Source organism: Miniopterus schreibersii (assembly GCF_964146895.1).
Source record: "Miniopterus schreibersii genome assembly, chromosome: 3".
NCBI lineage: Eukaryota > Metazoa > Chordata > Mammalia > Chiroptera > Miniopteridae > Miniopterus > Miniopterus schreibersii.
The window spans coordinates 68582900-68600551 of record NC_138103.1 but is presented as its reverse complement, the minus strand read 5'-3'; the positions used below and the strand labels follow the sequence as shown (position 1 = coordinate 68600551).

Below are 17652 nucleotides of genomic sequence, written 5' to 3'. Positions count from 1 at the left end.
ATATCTGATAGAATTAATAATAATAAAAAAGGTCGGGGTGGGGGTGAGGAGGAAGTAAAGACACCCCCCAGTGATTCCATACCAGGGATGTGAAGAGGGGAGTAACAACAAAGGCCACCAGCACCCCGTCTTTGCTCCCCAGAGCCTGGGAACCCGCTTCGCCTGGTGTGTTGACTCAGTTCATCGTCAGTAGACAGCTTTAGGGTGGAATTTTTTTTTAAATTGGATTTATTGGGGGAAATATTTTGGAAAAGGGTATTACTGTTTTTATTTTTATCTTGAGTACCTTGAAGTCCTGGCAATGGGCGGGAACTTCTTTTTCCTCTAAAAGGCTGCCCCTGAGGCCAGGCCTTGGGCTCATCGCCGGCCGCAGCTCGGAGCCCGCACGCGGCGCCAGTTTGGGGGCCCGTGGAGGGAGCATGCCCCACCCGGCCGGGGCGCGGGGCTAAGGCTTCAGGCGCACGGCAGGGCCACCTGCTGCCCCCGAGCCCTGCCCGCAAGGTGCGCGGCGACCGGGGGTGCGGGGCCCGCGGGGCGCACTCCCCGCGCTGCGCCCGGGGCTCGGCGGGAACAGCGGAGGCTCAGGGTGGCCACGGGAACAGTCAAGTTGGGTTTTGCCTTTGATCGTCTGAAGTCTGCTTCCCGAGGGCCTGCTGGCGGGGAGGCTCCTCCGCTCGGGCCGTGCGGGCTGTGGCTGGAGAGGCCGGCGGGACGGGAGGGAGCCCTCCGGCCTCGCGAAGGCGGGCTCGGGTCCCGAGGGTGCTCGGGGCATGGGGACGGCCGCGGAGCCCCTGGCGCGAGTGGCCAAGGGCCGCAGGTCGCCGAGCGCTGGCCCGAGGGACACGAGCGCAGGATTTGGAAGGAGCGCCCGGCCCTGGCCCGGCGCAGGTGCGGGGCCCTGGGCTGCGGGCCGCCGGCGCCCGCCTGGGGCCTGGCGCGAGCCCCTGGGAGCGGGCGGGCCGGCTCCTTCCCGGGCAGCGCCAGGCGGGGCGCGCGGGCGCCACCTCGCCCTCCACGGCCGCGCCGCGCCAGCCTCCGCCCGCCGGGCGCCCGGGTCCGGGGCGGGAGCCAGGGCGCGGCCACCGGCCCGCGGGAGGGGCGGCGGGCGCGGCGCAGCCCGGGTGTCAGGTTTCCCGCAGGAGCGGGTGTCGGCGCGGCGGCGGGCGGGCCGGGCCGTGTGACGCGGGCGGGCGGCGGGCGGGATCCCGCGGCAGCCGGCGGGCGCGCGGGCGGCGGGGGCGGCACCGGCCGCGGGCGCCCGGGCCTGGGAGCGCGGCCCCGGCTCCGCCCCCGCGCTGGCCGCCGAGCCGCCGCCGGGCGTGGGCAGCGGCGGGAGAGCCTCGCGGCTCCGGGCGCCCGCGGGCAGGCGCGGGCAGCGCTTCGCTCGGCCGGCGGCGGCGGCGGGGCCACAGCGCCAGGTGAGTGCCCTCTGGGCGCCACCCCCCGCGTCCCTGCAGCCTGGGCCGCCGCACCTGAGCGCACGCTCGTGGAGCTGCTTTCTCCGGGATCCCCGGGGACGCGAGGGGCGGCGGAGGTGGAGAGGGGGTGCCCAGCGGGCGCGGCGGCGCGAGGGATGGCCGCCGCCTCCGGGCCCTGGGGACCCGCAACAAGTGCCGCGGGCTGCGCGGCCCCGCGCGGCGGCAGCTGCGGGGCGCGAGGGGCTGGGGCGGCGCGGGCGGAGCGCACCGGGCAGGCGGCCGCGGCCCCTCTCCACCGCGCCGCCGGGGCCGGGGTGGCTGGGGGCGCCCGGCCGGTGTCCTTCGATGCTGGGGGGATCAGTGGCCCTCGAAAGCTGGGGTGTCCTCCCCCATCGGTGCCTCGGCTCCGGGTTGAGGGTGCTTGGCGGGGCCGGGTCCCCAGAGAGCAGCCAAGCCTGGGACAGAGGCCCTCACATTTCTTTCGTGTCGGGACATCTGCAGTGTCTTGAAAGGGATCGGCGGTTCTCTTGGTTAGGTGGGAGCTGTGCTGGATGCCCCGTGCTTATTTCATAGGTTTGTTTCCCCGTGAACCCCCGGGGTCTGGGTGGCGGTGCCCTTCCCATGTCAGAGCTTCGTCGCAAGGACGGGCCCCCGCTTGGCGGAGGAGGCCCCCTCGCCCGCCCAGGGCTGCGTGGAAGCTGCGGGCTCGGCCGCCTGGAAGCCCAGCTCCGGTTTCCCAGACGCCGGCCAGACGGCCAGGGGCGCGCGGCGCCCCCCGCTGGTGGCCCCGCGGGTGGAGGAACCGCCGCCGCCCCTGGGTTTGCGCAGCTGCTCCCTGCGTGACCCCCGCTCCCGCAGGCCCGGAGTGGCCGAGGTTGACCGCGCACCTGCGCCACCTGGGCAAGGAGCGCGGAGAAGTACGGAGGCACCGACCGTCTGGGGTCCCTCGGGGGTCCTCCGGTTTTCTGAAGCTTTGCCATCTAAGGTTCCCAGTCCCCGAAGCTGCCAGGAGAAGCAGAACCCTGTTTTCACAGCAAAAGCAAAAGAAAAGGCCGGTCCTCGTTCCGCTCTGTGGGTCGCTCTTGGCACCTGCCTGTCCAGGCAGAGTGATAACTTTACCTGGGAAGGTTCCGTTTGTCTGTCCTGCGTTTTTGTGGACACGTTCTTAAAGCACACAAGGTGTTTTGCCTGATCTTGATTAATGGCCTCGCTAAGTCCTTTGGAGTCGTTGGAGGAAAAGAACCACATGTTGCAAAAGCCTTTGGAATTTATGCAACATAGTATTTCAGTGTCATGTTCTGATGTGGACTTTCCACCTGCGTGTGCTCGTCAGCTTTGGTCAGACAGGAATTGGGATAGCCTCAGACCTCATATTTGGTGGTTAGGGAAACTGAGGCACGGCTAGCTCCTGGGTGTGTGACTCAGGAGAATGCCCTGGCGAACGGGAGGGTGGGCGACAGAGACTGGGCGTCCCTCCTGCCTCTGGCTCTGTTTTCTTCCTTATCAAAACCTGGCTAACCAAGAACGAGCCATGCGGCAGGTGTGCCATTAGACTGCCCTTGGAAGCACCTGTCCTGCCCTTTAAGCAGTTTAGAAACAAAGAGGAAAACAGTCCTGCGTAGTCTGGGTTCGATTCCATACCTCCACAATAAAGAGGGTATCACAGTAAAGCGAGTTGCCGTCTTTTGTGCGGGTGGAGGGCCTTGCCTTCATTTGTCAAAAACACGACATCTGAGAAACGCAGTAACGTGCAGCGTAATAAAGCGAGGTATGCCTGTAGTTGGTAACTAAGGCACTGTGAAATTCCAGTGGGGGCCTCGCTTGGGTTTCACACCTTTTTAAAAATCATGTGAATACTGCAGAAGAGTTTGGAATATTTTCTCATTGTGCTCTTAGAAAAAACTACCTTTGTGGCTAAGACTTAAACTGGGCCGGAATTTCAGGTGAGCGCTGATACATGACCTCCTTTAGTATATGCCATGTGAGAAAAGGAAATGTGTTTTAAATAGGTATTAGAGTAAATGGTGGAATATAGTATTACTTTTATATTAAACATTCTGTACAAAACCGGGAACCACTATACTGGTACTTAAGCGTCAACTTTAAGTCCTGCTGGTGTATATGACCAAGGGCTGACTCCCCAGAGAAGATTTATTACATAAATGTTGGAAAATCCTTTATGATGGGGGTGGGGTGGGGCACGGCTAGGATGGTACTGCACAGATCCCAAATTACTCTTGAACTCCCAGCCTGGCGGTAATTCTGTTATGGTTTAATTTATGATCAGATATGACAGACCTGGTTTATGTAGCTTTTGCCTAATTGCATTTGTATTTATGTTGCCTCAGTGGAGCAGAGAAGCTAGAGGATTTTTCCCCCCTGTACCCTTAAATAAGATTTGTTATGAATAGAGGGGTCAAGCGGGGCGACTCCTATTGAGAGTTCTAAATTAAAAAAAAAGTGTTGTATTTGAAATGCACCAAATCCAGGGCACTTTGCCGTGTTAGAGCTGTGCTGTAAATATCAGGCCACCCTGTAGTGCCTGAGTCAAGGCTTGGTGATATTTTTCTTAAGAAGTGCAGGCCGGGTCCCATACCATCGAGCATTTTGCCCCGATTGGATGGTACTCTGTCATTTTGTCCGGTATCTATAACCCTCAGTCCTTTTGTTATTATCTTGGTATTAAAAAGTTCTCAAAAGCTCAAGGCAGTGTCACTCTGCTGTTTAGTTGTTTTCACAGTTTCTTTCACGCTCCTCTTTCTGGGATCATTTTCTTCATTTATAATCATTCAACAAATATTTGAGGGTCCCCTGTGCACCTGACACTGCTCTTTAATTCTCTGGACTGTGGGTTTCAGGTTTAAGGCAATACTGCACTTTTCTGGCTTCAGAGTTTCTAGGATCGGTTTCGTTTTCAGTGGGCTTTTGCACACTTGACGCTAGGGTATTTGGCTGGTAAAATGTCATGTAACTTTTTGGTGGGATAGTACATCTTCTTTACTGACTGCAAGTTTCCCCCTGAAATTTGATCTTAGGCACCATTGTAATGTGTTTATTTCTACCATCACTGCTCCTGGACTTCTTCTCCGGGATAACCAATATAATGAGAGTTGACATCATTTTTAATATGAAGGCAAGTGAAAAAAGTAATGTAAGTGAATATTGGGTATTTGTCTCAGTCATCTTGGCTTTGAGCACTTTTTTCAGATGTATTTTTATTTGTCTTCAGAGGTGTCTTCTCTTATTTTAGTTTGTTTCCTCAATTTGAGGTTGGATTTCTGTAGAAAGTCAATAGAAAGTTAATGTAAAAGCAATGCTCCTTTAATAGCAGAGCGCCGGTGAGTGAAGGCCAGCACGGGGGAGGTCGCCACACCTTCGCTTTCCAAGGCACGTCCAGAAGAGACCCTTTTAAAACCAGCGCTCAGATAATGTTCTGCCTAATTCGAGTGGCAGGCTTTGTTTGGCCGGTGTGCACACGATCATGCCACCTTTTTAAAACATGCTTAAAATGTTAATATGCTTTACATATTAGGGTTTGCACACAGGCTTTCCCTTAACGTAATACATAGACGATCAAGAGAGGTGTTACAGATATCAATGGCATTTATGGTTTAGCTCTTAAATTCATTGTCAGACACTAGCGATCATGCCCTTTGTGCTTGCAGCTTGGTTCTTCTCTTCCATCATTTTGTAATTTAAAGAAATTATCTTTCATGAACCATAACAGAGTGGTTAAGAGTGGGGACTCTGGAGCCAGACTGTCTCGTTAGCCAGCCCGGCTCTGTCCGGCTGTGTGACCTCGCTCTACTTCAGGCTTTCCATTTGCGAAACGGGGGTAATCGTTGTAACCTGTCCCCTTGGGCGGCTGTGAGAACACAATGAGGAAATTTACAGAGAGCTCTCCTAGCAGTGCTTGGCAGAGAGTGAGTGCCAGAAAACGTTGGTGTTTGTATTTGTAACAAATGGAAAATAGACATTAAAGAAAAAGTAGCTCTAGCAGGTTTCCCAGGTTTCAGCAGGCAGTGAGATGTCATTGTGACCTCAGGGGAAAGCACACTAGGCTTCAAGTTCAAGGCAGGGATAGAGATGGCCTGTGACCTCTCTGTTGTGTCACCTTGGGTGAGTATGAGATGTCTCTGCGTCTCTATTTTCTCATCTGGTGAAATGGAAAGGAGTAGACTTGATGGTTTCTAAGAACTTGTCAGTCTTAACATCATGGAATTTCAAAGTGAGGGGGGCATTGGTCAAGTCCGCCTTTCTGTCTCTTGGGCAACACTGCCAGGGATGCACTGTCCACAGGGTCAGCCCTCAGTGGGCAGGCAATAAGCATTTTCAGGGATTATGAACTATATTAGTACAGTTAACCTACCTCACCTTGATCACCAGACAGTCATCAGGTTGAAATGGCTGAGTTATCTTTCTGGACTTAGTCCAGAGAGATTTCAGACATGAAAGTCTGGATCCCATGCATGCAGGTCATAGATTGCCCTGCTCCCTCTCTTCTGACGAGTCTCCCATGGGGAAGAGGAATGGGGTAGATCAGGGAAGATAAAAAATGAGTGGGCAGATTGTTTCGGAATTTCATGATAAAAATTTCCACACCAGATACACAGGAAAACCATTAGCCTTTGCAGGGATACTGTAAACCAGGACTTGAAGCAAAGGAGGTCTCAGACTACTGAGCATCGGTGAAGAGCAAGAGGTTTTCACTGGGCTGGATGGCTCAGGCCAAGACCTTCTGAGGTGAATTTCTTTCTCCCCCTAATGACCCTTGTTTATTGCCTGTGCATTGCCATCTGGTTCTTCCTCAGTAGTCTTCCTCTTTTTCTTGCTCTACCAGCCTCATGGTTTGCTGAATGACCAGTGGTTAGAGTTGCAAATGGTAGGGATGATGATGGGTTATTTGAGCCCCTAACCCAGGATTCTGAGCCTAGTTGTTCACTGGAATCACCAGGGTTCAGAATCTCTCAGGTTGGCCTGACATAATTTTTAAAAAAGGTGATACAGCCGGGTTTGCAAGCTACTTGCCTGACCTTTATGTGTTTCTGGCGTTCTGCATCTGAAAGAATCCAGGAAGGGGTAATGACTGTATTTTCTGATGGTGTTTTTTTATGCTACGGACATGTCACCTGTTCCCCACCGCCTCCTCGTGTGAACTCTGCTTCCATCAGTCAGGACTAGTAATTGCCCAGTGGAACAGGCTGTGTACTTTCTAACTTCTTTGACTTTGTTCATGCTAGACACCTCTTCCTCTCCAGATGACATGTATGGCTGTACCTTGGAGATAGTGAGGGTTAAGTTTCAGCCATCGCAGTAAAGTGAGTTGTAATCTTTTTGCTGGTAGAAGGTCTTGCCTTCAGTTAGTAAAAACCACATCTGTGAAGCACAACAATGAAGTGAGGCATGCCTGTGTCCCAGTCCTCAAAGCGTGCTCCTACCACCTTTGACCAACTTAGTAGCAACTGAGCTCTTTCCTTTCTGAACTCCTATTATCCTGTTGTTGGTAACTCTCATTTATCACTTTCCACTGCTCCTGGGTTCATTATATGGCCCCGTGTGTAAGTCTCAACTTTCTAACCTGACTGTCAGCCCATTGATGGCAAGGACCTTGATTTAGGCTACTTCGTAGGGTGCTCGAAGTAGAATACACGTATGTTGATTGGTTAGTTATTTTGCTAACTGTCATGACAAGTCCTTTTGGCTTACAGCATCTCTGCAAAGGCTGATGATGATGGGTTCTTGTGTATCAGGTGTGGACTGCATTGGAAAATATTGGGATGCAGGGGAGGGAAGATAAACGTTGCTCAGGAAGTTATATGACGTCCTTCTCAGATGTAAATGGAGACTCCCCAGGCCTCTCTTAGAAAATTGTACAATTTGGGGAAGTGAATGAGATTTTTGATTAGAATCAGTCTTTGATTGAAAGAAACCTAAAAGTTTCCCCCTAGTTTTTAGCAGATTCACAATCCCCCTGTATAGCATACCTCCAAGTGGGCGACCATTGAATACTGTCCTTGCCTACGTTGAGGTGGGGTCCTAATAACCATAACGACAGCCCAGTCTGTGTTCTTTTCCCCAACGTTATTGAAGAATAATGAAAAATATTATTGTGTATCAAATCATCGTGTATACTTTAAATATGTACATGTACATTGTGCAATAGTTATCAAGATCAAGATAATTAACACCTCCATATAGTTAACTCTTTTTTTGTGTGTGTGGTGAGTACACTTCAGATCTACTCTCAGCACCTTTCAAGTATGTAATACCACTTAAACTGTAGTCACCATGCTGTACGTTAGATCCTTAGAACTTGTAACTGAAAGTTTATACCTTTTGACCTACATCTCCCCATTTCCTCATGCTCCCAGCCCTTGGCAACAATCTGTTTCTATGAAATTGGCTTTTTAAAAAATTCCACATATTACTAATAGTGTATTTTACAGCAGACAGTATTTGTCTTTTTATGTCTGACTTATTTCACTTGGCGTAACGCCCTCCAGGTTTATCCATGTTGTTGCAAAGGGCAAGATTTCCTTTTTTATGGCTGAATTATATTCCATCATGTTCATATACCACATTTTCTTTACCCATTCATCTGTTGATGGTTACTTAGATTGTTTCCATGTCTTGGCTATTGTATATAATGCTACAGTGAACATGAAGGTGCATATAATCCAACCAACTGAGCCACCTGCCCAGGACACAAACAACTTTTTTTAGTGGGATTTGGATGTGATTGGTGTTTTATGATATTTATTTAAAAAATGGTAGTAGGTTGTGTGCAGTAAGGTTTTTCAAAGACAGTCTGGGTGTAGCAAAGGCTGAACCAGAAACAGAATTTGGGTTGAAATCTTAGCACTTTGACTGACACACGTATCAGGTGAGCCATGTCACCTCTCTAGGCCCTGCTGACTCATTGGAAACCCTAGGGGTTGGGCCAAGCCTTTCTCCATGGTGTGTCCCATCTCTGAAGTCCTGTGTTTCTGTGGAGGAAAGGATGGCGTCTTGTCCCTTTCTTGGGTTACTAGCATAATTCTCAATTTCCAGAGTGCCATCAGACACTTGACTGGCAGCATCTAAATTGTTCAGGAACCTGGGTTTGAAGATGCTGCTCGACTGCTGCATCTTTACAGGGAGAAGTGGTTGCTCAGACCCTGAGGCTTCCCTGTGATGGCAGCTCATGTTATTGTCTGAATACTTCATGAGCAGCGAGGTGGAATCAGCCAGGAATAATCTAGTAATTATTTTTAATTGAATTCAGAAATGACTGAAAATGGGTTTTCATTTTATTTTAGCCGATGGAACTTCATATGCCTAACTCCGTTTAGGCTGGGTGGAGAACATGCCCTGAAATTTATCGCATTTCTGATAAATGTCTATTTTTAGCTAAAATAATATTTGTAATGGTTCTCTCTATTTTCTCCTCCCTGCATCTTCCCCTCTTTTTTCTCCCCCTTGGGCTCCCCTCTTTTCTCTTAAGAAACTTGGTGAGTTCTCTTCTGTTTGATTTCACAACTTTTTTTTCAAAAGGCATAAAAAATTTCTAAAACCTCTAGTATTTCATGTAGCTCCTGACTAGAAATATGAAAAGAAACGAACTTGTGCTCATAAAAACGATGACATTTGAAGGCTTAACACCCCTACATTTCTCACAGAACCTCAAGATAAAGACATCCTATTATATTGGGGATTTGGACATTGGGCATTATTCTGTTTGGGCTTTTCCTTGCTGGGTGTAGGGCTCTAAACCCTCTTATCTAGGTGTTCTTCCCAAAGCCTTTCCACCCCAGGGAGTGTGAGAGTTCTGAGTTTTGAGCCTTCACTGAGTTTGGCTAGTAATTACTATGAGGCAGGCCTATACTGGGTGCTGGAGGCTTAGAGATAAGAGGTTTGGGAGTAGCTTTTGGGGAGCTCTCAGTGCTGCCAAATCAGCAGCTGTGAAAGCCAATAAATATATTTTGATTTGGAGGTGGTTTAGGGCAGGGCATTCTTGGCAGCCTGAGTCAGCAGCCTGAGTGAAGGTAATCTTCTGGGAGCCATACCTAGTAAATGGGAATCAAAGTATTATCCAGTATTTTTTTCTGTTCTAATGTCCTAAATACAATCTATATTGTAAACATGTATCTGCTTCAGTGATGTTATAAAAAGTGAATTTAAGAAATAGACATTTTAATGAACATCTGTATAGTTCATATCTTTCAGATGTCAAATTCCATCACTTGCTTTAAAACTTTTATTTACCAAAATTACATAATTACTTGTTGCTCATAATTTAAAAAATCCTTTTAAATTTGGGCTTATCAATAAACTAAACATTTACAGTAACTATTTGGTGGGGGAGAAAAACTCGGATATTATCACACAGAAAAGACTATTCTTTTGTATTTCAGTTTGTTTTGGCAGTATGCTTGCAATGACTTTACATCTTAAATTTGTATAGAAAAACCTTGCTTTGTATATAGTATCTTTTTTTCTAACTCTAGACACTTGAGAGTGAGAACAGTCTTACAGAATTCAGGAGATATTTGATCAAGGTCTTGGTGTTCTGCTCAGCTTGTCAAGGGTGAAGGGATTCTGCTGTTTCTGTTGTTGGGACAACTCTCCAGTCCAGGGCTGAGCCCTCTACACTTGGGTGACGTTGATGGCCACAGCCTTAACCAAAACTAGACTAGCGGAGGCAAATGAGAGTGCCTGGTCTTAGTGACCTTACAGAGGACTGTAGTGAATACGGTATGTGCTTGTTATTTATTTATTTTTGGGCACAGGATCATTTGAACAGCTTAGTACTTAAATTAAAAAAAAATCCTTCTGTGCCACAATGAAATATTGATAAACTTATGGAGCGTTTAAAGTCACATAGCATTTAGAAGATGCTGATCGAATGAATCACCACTTCATGCGTTGTTTTGACAGGATGTGTATCACGTCTCAATAATTTCCTTAAAATTTTTTCCTGCCAGGTGCCTGTGTTCTTGTTAACTTATCCGCATAGAATTCCAAATATGTGGTTGATTTCTATCCTGGGACACTTTCTCAGTTCCTTTTCCTTATTTTTCCTTCTTTAAAGTAGCTAGTGTGCTTTTGTTTGTATTGAATTCAAGGTTTATTACAGGGCGGAGAGAAGGAGCAGCTATTTTGGAGACTGATGACATCCAGCCAGGGTGCCTCTGTCTCGGGAGCAGATCTTGTTGGCTCCAGCATGCAGGATTTTACCAAGTAGGTGCTAAGACGTGCCTGCTGACAGATCCACTCAGAGGCAGATGTGCACCAAGTATTGCTCATTCAGTCATCCATGGAGAGATTAGGGGGAATTTCCATTTTCTGTTTAGTATGTGTACAATTTAACACAAGTGCTTAAATGAGCTATCTCGAAATAAACCAAATTAGAAAAATAAAATATTAATCTCTGTTATAAGCAAGGTGCTATCCAAGGCAATCTGAAGGATGTGATAAGTTTGCTGCAGCCCCTGACTGAGGTGTGGGCACAGATCCGCCTCCCAGGGCAGCCTGTGTGCTGGCTGCTAGGGCAGGGGCCGGTGTGGAGCCTTGAGGCGCTCTGAGCCCGGGCCTCTGGAGCCAGTGTATCAGGCAGCCGTTCTTGGCCTATAACATCTTCCAGTTGGAAGTAGGTACAAGAAATCTCCTTTCTGTAAATTAAGAAATTACATGAATATGTGCAAAGAAGAATTCTTAATTAGTTCAGTGACTTGTACAGCTGTTGGGAACACTCATGTGTTTGCCTTTGGACATTGGGTCAGTATATTCCTGACTAGTAAACATGTATATACATTTAGTTATTATTTTATATATATCTCATTACATAATAAAAACACCTTTGTAAATTGTGTTGGTTTTTCTCAGTGAGTTATCAGCCACAGCATTTTTCATAGCCAGCTTATACTTTTGTGAGTGACTTAAATCTACTGATTAACTAACTGCTTGTTTTCTTTGATAGGATAAGTTTATGGTTCATATTCTCTATTTTTCATAAATGTCAACAATAAAGTCAACGATCCATTTTTATATTGTATTTTATTAGCGGGGCTGAATGTCAAAACCATAATATGCTTAAGGTGAGATGCACATATAGGAAATAGCCAGCACTTTTGAAAATGGCAAGTCCAGACACTAGCACTATGGTATGCACAGTGACAAGGGTGTGTGTGAGCTGGGCCTGGGTGGACACTCCCAACCAGGTCTCCTGCCCCTCTTCCCAGCTCTCTTTTCTTGATTCTTTGTGTTTCTGTTGCAGGGATCAGGCAGGTACCTAGCCCCAAGCCCATAAGCGATACTCATGCCCCTGATCTCAGTTTCCTCATCTGTCACCTTCTGCGATTCTTTGAGTAATATATAAATAGTCGCATGTACGATACAAAAACCCTAAGAAAGTTAAACCGCCTTATTTAGTTTATTTTGTGAGCCTTGCATCAGAATGCCATTCAACTATCAGTTTGGCAGAGCTTTGGTGCTTATGGTGCCAAAGAAAATTTCAGCCAGTGCAGGTGACATGGTCACGTACTCTGTTTAAGCAGCACTTTCCTCTGTTTTATTGACGTTAACAAAAATGAGCTAGTTAAAGATTTATTAACAGGTCACATTTGCTTAAAATGCAGTTGTTCTGACTTAGAGCCTTAAAATCAAGCTTGAGATAAGGGTGCAAACCTGGTTTAACTTTAGATGAGTGTTTCCCATTTCCAGTTTCCACATCTGTGAAATGGGGATGATTCCAGCCCTCTAGATAAAACTGGGTGGTTTGCCAATCAGATGCAGTTTGCCAATAGATGGAAATACTTTGGAAAGTTTAAGTGATATATAAATATAAAACCAAAACCTAAGAAATGATAGCTCTCTTGTGAAAAGTTATTCATGGTGTCACTTTACTGTTCCTGCACATACCCATGGGGAAGTGGGGGATGTGATCAGTTGGTGCCACGCCAGCTCCTACAGCTTGTTAAATTAACACTTCTGCATTTAAAAATGTGGAAGAAAAATGAGGAGCCAGTTCAGATGAGGGGAGGAAAGCCTCAGGGCCGTTGTGTAAGAAAAGGCTAATGAGTGGCCATGTTCTGATAGGAATTTTGGTTCTGTACTTGAGGTTGCAGAAATACCCCCCCCCCAAAAAAAAACTTCTCAAAAACCACTTTTTCTTTCCTTCTGTTGTTTAGTTAGAACATAAAGACAGTTGGAAAAAAGCATGAGTGAGGCATTTGATTAGACCTCGAATCCCCCTTTTAGGAAAAACAGCACCAAAAGAGGTTTTCGTGATTACTTCTCTCATATTTGGGGATATATACTTTTAAACAGTTTGTAAATGTTTGGCTCCCTGTTTCCTTAAGAAATAAAGTTTCTCTTTGAATTCCTCAAAGCCAGTGACAAAAAGGCCCTCCTCGCTTGGACTGGTTGCCCAAAGGTGATGGCAGGGTAATGAACTGTTTTTGCTCATTTCATCCGGATTCGGAGCCCTGCTCAATTGTGACAGTCACGCAGTATTTTATTAGTTGATTCTCCATACTAGAAATGTCTTGGGTTAAGTATACACTGACTGTCCTGGAGTCTTGAGTTGTGGTGCCTCTTTGGGGAGGATTTGGCTCTTTAACACTAAAACCAAAAATCTTTCTTCTAGATCTGGTAGAGGGAGAACACACAGCACCCTTACTGCACAGGAAGGGGACTTCGTTTAATTAGCACATGGCTGCCATAGGTCATCGTGGGTAGAGCCACTGTGTAAATGCCTTTCTGCGGTTGGAAAAATGAATCTGCTTACCAGGTTTATCCAGCTATCCAAGCAGTCCCTGGAGCAGCCGAGGGCCCGTTCATAGGGAGCATCTGGTGGAATTTTCATCAACTTTGGAAAGACCTCTTTGTGTCCTTTGGTTTGGAGTTCTGGAGCCTGATAGTAAAGATGATAACCACTTGTCAGTTGCTCTCCCTTTGTTCAGCACTGTGCTTGTTTTCTTTAATCCCTACAGCCACCTCGTCTCTGTTTTATAGCCAAGGAAGCTCAGGAGATATGAGGCGAAACAACCTGCCCTAGGTGCAGCGGTCTGCTGAGCCCTGGTCTGTGGGGCTCCCTTCTCTCTTCACTTTCCCCTGGTGTCGCTCCGAAGGTGTAGGGGGACAATCCAGCCTGCTCACCTGTAGAAGACGCCAAAAGTGCTCATGCTTTAACCAGCCGATCTGAAAACTCTTCACTGCCTCTACTTCCAGATTGGACTTCACGGTGAAACGAAGTGCCTTGTCTTTTTCACTTGCCACAAAATACGTAAGACACGTGTCTGCGTGTGAGGACCTGATTTACACAGCCTGTCATCCTAAACCTTTCCAGGATGAAAAATAGAAATTTAAAAAAAAATCTTTTTTCCACAGAGTCTCATGCTCTCTGGGTGGTCAAGTATGACCTCCAAGTTCATGGCTATTTTAGAGGAAACGCTTCAGACTAGGCACGGTGTTCTCGACCCAGACTTCTGACCTCCCTATACCTGTGCTCTGTTCCCGGCGTCTTTTATATTTCCCAGCAGCCTGTTTGCATTTTAAATGTGTGTATTTTAACCTTCAAGGTGACTTCTCATTTAGTCACCCCCAGGGATTTATCTGCTTTTGTTCTGGCCTCTGCCATTCTGCGCGTATTCCTTTTTGACCTTGATTCTGTCCTGTTGGGCCTTCTCAGTTTCCAGTGGCCTCCAGGGGTGGGCAGTGGCCCTGCCCCGCCCTTCCCTCCAGCCTGGCCAGGGGCAGACAATAAGGGGGCACGTGTTCTGCAGAAAAATACTTAAATCAGTTTTGGTCAGTCTGGTCTTACTATTACCACGCACTAGAAATTCTAAACAAAATCTCCTCACGTTACTAGCATTTTTCAGAATTCAAAGTGATGGAATTTATTCTCAGGTTGTTTCCTAAAAAATAGGCAAAGTAAACATGCAACCTCTGCAAACATGGCTTACTCCAGTGGGCTGGAGTGCTGACGTTTTCGTCTCATTTTGACTAATTTTAGCTTTGACGCACACTTGAAATGGAATTGTAATATCTCTGTGTGGTCCTTCCTCAGAAAACATGGCAGTGTTCTCCAGAACGTGGAGGCTTCTAGGTCATTTGGGATTTGCTGTTATTACTAATAAAACTTAATGTAGAGGTTAAGTAAGAGCCATTCTGAACACACGTTTGGCCTTAAGACCCTTATAATAGCTTCAGCCCCTTTTGACTCCCTGTTTCCCCCGAAAGCCTTGTGCATTCTTGTTTCCCTGCTTGCTTTTCTGGGAAGAGCCCGGAGAGTCTCAGCAGCATCTTACATCCCTGTAATTTCAATTACTTTTCTCCTCTCTTGCTTTCCCCCCTCCTGGCACTTACTGTCCCCTGGTTCGGGCCAGCGGTGTCTGTGGACACCGGGCGTCTACCTAAATGCCCTCCCGGAATCCACATCCTTTCCTGGTACCATGTTTGAGCGCTGGGCAAGCGGCAGCTCAGTGACTGCCTGGCACGCCTCAGCCTCAGCGTGTTTGAAACTGAGCCTGTCACGTCCCTGCTTCACCCAAAACGCCTCCTGCTCAGGCCTCTCCGCCAGGTTGTTGGCACCCTCCCCGAGGCCCGAGGCCCGAGAGCCGGGCTGGATTTCTGCCCCTTCTCCGTTCCCCAGGGCCGCCTCTACCTGTGGAAAGGCCTCAAGCCCCCACACCGCTTCGCTGCAGGCCGGCCCCGGTCACGCCCTGTCTGGAGGGCTGCTGTTCTCCCTGCCTTTGGTTTGGCAATCCTGAAAACAGAGTCGATCCCTCCTTGGACAGGCTTTTCAGTGGCTCCCCGTTCCTGCCTGAAAAAGTGCAAGGTTCTCAACCCATCGTTCGAGACTCCGCAGCCTTGACTGGCCCCTGCAGCTGCACCTTTAGTGTTGTGCCCCCGTGGGCGGGCTCTCTGCACACGCCCTGCGCCCCTGCCTCTCTCACTTGGCTCTGTTGTCTGCTTTACCCTAAACACCCTCTTTTTTTTTTTTTTTTTTGCTTCAAACACCCTTCTCTTTGCTCCTGGCCCTTATGACCACTACACCTGGCAAACTCCTGCTCTTTGAGAGGCCTTTGAGTTGAGGTACTTCAGAGGCTTAAGCAGAGGGTTAAATAGGGCAAGAATTTCTCTTATTTGAAAGTCTAAGCTGGAGAGCAGGGTGGCTCATTCTGAGGTTACCCAGGGACCACGTTCCTTCTGCCTTGTTCTGCCACCCATAGGGCATCATCGTTGTTGGCACAGTTGCAGCCGGCTCAGCGCTGTTCATCTGCACCCAGCCAGTAAGAACAGGAAAAGATGTCGTGGAGAGCACCTTCCTTCCTTTGAAAAGCCCAGCTCAGACGTTGTGTACGTTACTTCTGTTCGCATCGTCTCAGCCAAAGCTTCAGTCGTGTGCCTGCACCTCGTTTCAGGGGAGGCTGGGCAATAGTCTTCAGCTCAGCACTAGTATAATGGAGGCCACATATGTAATTAAAAAAACTTAATAACTGTGCTAAAAAAGAAAAGAAACAGGTGAGAATAACTTAGGATACTTAACCCAATATATCTAAAATATTATCAGTTCAGCATGCAGGACTAGCCACATTTCAGGTGTTCAGTAGCCACATGTAGCTAACGGCCACCGTAGTGGGCGGTGGAGCCTTAGCTGGTTGGCCGCGTGCCCAGCGGAAGTTGCAGGACCCTGCCACTGAAATGAAGGGCAGAAGGGGTGTCTGGGGCCAGCTGGTAGTCAGTCTCTGTCACATCTCTTCTTAACCAGTCTCTGCTCCCCGCTTCCAGTTCGATGCTTGTACTTGGTATTGCCCACGCCACAGTGGGTGTATAATTATCTGTTTTAGTCTATTATTCCCAGTGGATGGAGCATTTTAAGAGTGAATGGTGAGTTTTCTTTCCTCTAGATATTAGTTAGTATTTGGCAGATTGTAATTACCTGATCTGTTAGGTGAGTAAAGTGAATGGGGATTTCCTTTAATTCATCAGCTGTTTTCATTATCTCTAGACGAATGCTTATGCTTGTCCTCGCTGATGTGGACAACCCGCTTTCCTGTGCATGAATTTACTTTGATTTTTTGTTTTGTTTTGTTTGTAAAATTGCCGTGAATTCACATCCAGACATGCTTTGGGTTGACATCACATTATAACGGCAGGTTCTCTGTTTCCATTAATGATGTTTTGGACAATATGTCCAGCATCCAGAAAATTCATTTTCCTTCAAACAGTGAATCTTCCGTCAGGGGCGCCTCTGCACTGAGAGGGCAGGATGGGGCTGTGGGCTTGGCACCCCGTGATTGAGAGTTCCTGTCCAGCCCTTGGGAAATATGCCATTTCCAGGAAACATTATAAATAATATTTGCTGCTAGAAGACAGAGGCCGGGGACAATATTTTACATGCGAAAAAGTCAACAAGTGAGCGAAACATTAATGCTTCCTAGAATTAAATGAAACATGAATGCGGCTTCTCATTAAATGAGATGGGGGACTGAATGTTCCACAAACAAGTTAAATTCTGGATGTCACCGCCTGTTCCTCTCACACACGCCTGTCTCTCTCTCAGAGTCAGGTGGCTGCAGCAATGCCTTTCCTGGGCTGGCCCTGAGGTGCCATGGCCCTTCCCCCTCGGGAATGGAGGGCAGTGAGGGGACGGCTGAGTGCCCAGGAACATCCCTCACCTTTTACCCCATCTCTCGAGCCCCTGCCTCCTGCAGACAGAAGCCTGTCCTTCCCATCCTAGGAGTGGCTCTTGGGATGAGTTTTCTAGGCAGTGGATCCTCCAGGAAAATAACATTTAGAGCAGCAGTAATCTCTGCCACCATCATCGTAATGACATTACAGTGCGTGCGTGTGCCAGGCTCTCGCTCAGGGCTTTGTGTGTTGCTCATTCATCCTTCTGACAGCCTTACGAAATGGCATCATTATGATCTTCATTTCATAGATGAGGAAACAGGCTTAGACTAAGCGACTTGCCTCGAGTCAGAAGCTTATAAGTTGCTAAACTGGGTTGACACCCATATCTGAGTGTAAATCATGGGCCTTTAACCATGTTAGGGTCCTGCCTCTTAAATATCACTTACGTGGCTTTTTTCTCTTTTTTTCTCTTTGCTATGTTTTAGGTGGTGGTGGGTTGGGCAGAGAGGATAGGGTGAGAGGGGCCCAGGAACACCTGATCTAGAATAGAAAGAGTTGAGAGGGGTTTGGGGGAGGTTTTTGGAATAAGGATGATTTTGGTGGCAGAGCAAGGAGG

At 48.0% G+C, this 17652-nt stretch overlaps 1 protein-coding gene across 1 annotated transcript in view; it reads left to right on the top strand.

The window, feature by feature from the left end:
* The first annotated feature begins 1310 nt into the window (after positions 1–1310).
* Positions 1311–17652, top strand: part of ARHGEF28 (Rho guanine nucleotide exchange factor 28) — a 245968-nt gene continuing 229626 nt past the window's right edge. Inside the window, exon 1 of the mRNA XM_081132719.1 lies at positions 1311–1418. The gene's annotated coding sequence lies outside the window, so the exon portion shown is untranslated. The remainder of the gene's footprint in view (positions 1419–17652) is intronic.